Source organism: Galeopterus variegatus, unplaced genomic scaffold, assembly GCF_000696425.1.
Source record: "Galeopterus variegatus unplaced genomic scaffold, G_variegatus-3.0.2 Scaffold3151, whole genome shotgun sequence".
Lineage (NCBI taxonomy): Eukaryota > Metazoa > Chordata > Mammalia > Dermoptera > Cynocephalidae > Galeopterus > Galeopterus variegatus.
The window spans coordinates 152,615-155,693 of record NW_007729262.1 but is presented as its reverse complement, the minus strand read 5'-3'; positions in this window follow the sequence as shown (position 1 = coordinate 155,693).

Here is a 3,079-nt window from a genome sequence, read left to right as displayed (position 1 = left end):
TGAGAAACTGGATTTATTGAAGGGACCAGGCCAATTGTCTTATAGAATGATGCATATTTCTCTGCTTACTCATGGTATTAACTTATTTCTCTATGTCCTGTATTTCCTATAATTAGACTTTAGATCTAAAGAATTAAAGTTAAATATTTTTGGCAAGAAAACTCCATAGATGATGCTGTGATCTTCATATTGCATCATATTGGGAGGTACATATTATCTGATTGTCACATTAATGATGCTAAGTTTGACTAATGTGTTAAAGTGGTGAATTTCATATCCCTAGATTATAAATTTACGTTTTTCCCTTTATGATTAACAAATAAGCCAAAGGGTAAATGTTTTGTTTTGTTTTGTTTTAACCCTGTGATTTTAAGAGTACTTGTTAGCTGTGGAACTGTTTTTCAAATAAAACCTTTTTTCCAGTGTATAAAACAGATAAAAGCAGAGCTGTTCTGGTTGCAGTGGGAAATGCCTAGTGTTAGCAGCTTCCAAGGGAACTCTGATAAGCACAGTCTGTATCCCACAGAGCTCACACAAACATTTGAGGAGGTGGAGGCCCAGAGAGGATATATGAAGTCTTAAAGCCACCTAGCATCTCATGAGAAGGGCTCAGTGTATCTTCTATTAGAGCACAATGTTGGGAGTTCTATCACTTCCTGGGAAAGCTATGGTTATGGATGATCATTAGGACAGCACTTGGTTTTTCCCTGGCAGTCCACCCACTGTTTTTAGTTGTCTCAGTGCTTTCTTTGACATTCTATCTGTTTTGCAGATGTGAAGATTTGAAATTACTTCATTTTTAGTGTGTGTTGGGTTGCAGTCTTTTTTTGATTCCCTTTTGGAAATAATTCTTCATCCACAAAGAATTCCAAATTCAGACATTATTCACTGTCTGGAACACAAAAATCTCATGAGCTTCCACGTGTCTTACCTCTTTCCACCTTTAGAATATTCAAAATGCTGCCACAGCTGACGTCAGCTTTATCATTTGCTTGCTGCTTGCTTCCTTTCTGCACCTTAGTTGTCATACAGCCTAATGTACCTTAGCAGAGAACTGAATAAGTAAATTTAGTACATGCATGCAGTGTTTATAGTTGTATGATACAGATTTTTATTTTCATGGAAAGGAATTTCTCTATATTAAGTGGAAAAAAATAGGTAACGAACTATAATTTAATCTTACTTTTGTTTTACAAAAATAAATACACACAAAAAACCCATATCTGTTTATGTGTCTATATATTTTTAAAGCCAAAAAGTATATTTACAAAAATATTCACATTGATATTTGTTTTCCTCTTTGTATTTTTTACTCTCTGTTTATATCTTTCTCTCTTTTTTCTGGTGTATCTTATTTCTAGTCATTACTTTTATAAAGATTAAAACTGTTGATTAAAAAAAACAAAAAACAGTAACTTTGGTTTGTCAAATCTAAAGTGCATTGAAGGCGATTCTAGGCTCCTCACCAGCTTACTGCCATCAATACCATTCATTGAGATTCTTCTCTTATCATCCCATTCAAGCAAATTTTCCCCTGACCTCATGCTTCTACTTATTTTACTCCAGGATCCTGGTCATCCTTTAGAATTGCCCACTTGGCTCTGGAGACCCTCTTTGCTCACTTGTACAAAAATGAACTTGTCAGGGAAGGATGGAGGACGGGAAAATTATGTTCTAAAAGCAACTGTTACTGGAATGTGATCTCCACCAGGGCTCAGGAGCGGCTCAGTAAATATCTCTTGAATGAATTCATCTATTCTTTTTTGTCTTGTTTCTTTCATCTCATAAATTCCTACAAGACAGAAGCCTTCTGTGTTTTCTATAATTCCCTGAACATTTGGGGTACTTAATATAAATTAATGAATAAAGTCTTTTTAAAAGATATGTTCATAATTTACTTAATAAAAATAAATTTAAGATCTGTTTTTAACTTTGACCAGAATTTATGCTTGCACAGAGATGTAGAAAGAAAAAAGATTTAAAGATCCTGCTCGTAGTTTTGTGATCATGGGTTAGTCACGTAAGCCCCTGAGCTGCCTTCATTTGATAGCCTCACTGATTTTCTCTGGACTCGGCAGAGGCTTTTCACCTGGTCCACCTATCTTTGTCTTGCTTCCTTAAGTCTGTCCTCCACAGTGCCACACAGAGCAATATACCTATCGTGTAAATCTGACCTTACTTCCCCCCTTCTCTCAATTTGAAACCTTTCAGGGGCTCTCTGATGCTGTTGCCTCCACCCCACACCTTCAGCTTTGGCTCCTGAAAGCCTGTCTTCAAACCTAACATTTGAATAATACGGAACTCCTTGTAGCTCCCACACATCCCATGTTGCCTTCTGCTTTGCTCCCTCTGCCCGCAAGGTGTTTTCCCTTCCTTCCTGCAGCCAGCTACTTCTACTCTACTCCAGGACTGAGCTTGGCAGTTCTCTCTAAGATGTCTTCCTTGACTGAAAGATGAGGTATCCTCCTTTTCTGCCTCCTCACGCTATGAGTTGCCTGAGGCAAAACCATAGAATTTGTAGTTCCCTCGTCTTGGAAGAGTATCTGGTCTATAGTGGCACTCAAATGTTTATTAAATTGTGTTGTAAAGTACATATGTTGTTTCGAACTGTCTAAATGATTTTTACCTATAAAATGTGATCTGATTTTTATATACTCTCCTGCAAAATAAGAAAAATACTTAGAAAAGGAAAATATGTAAATTAAAGCAACTTAAAATACTAGCAGCTAGACAGAGGCAACTACTGTTGATGTTTTGAAATATATAACAGAGAATTTTTTTAAAATTATAAAATGGGGCCGGCCCGGTGGCGCACTGGATAGTGCGCCGCTTGGGAAGCGCGGCGGCGCTCCCGTCCGAGGGTTCGGATCCCACATACGGACCGGTTCCCGCTCACTGGCTGAGCGGGGCGCAGGAGCAACACCGAGGGTTGCAATCCCGTTGCCGGTCCCCGGTCCGGTACGGGGGCAACACTGAGGGTTGCGATCCGTTGCCGGACACGGAAAAAAGACAAAAGACAAAAAAAAAGTGCCTCAATGCACTTGACAGAACTTTATAATAATGCACTTGACAGAACTTT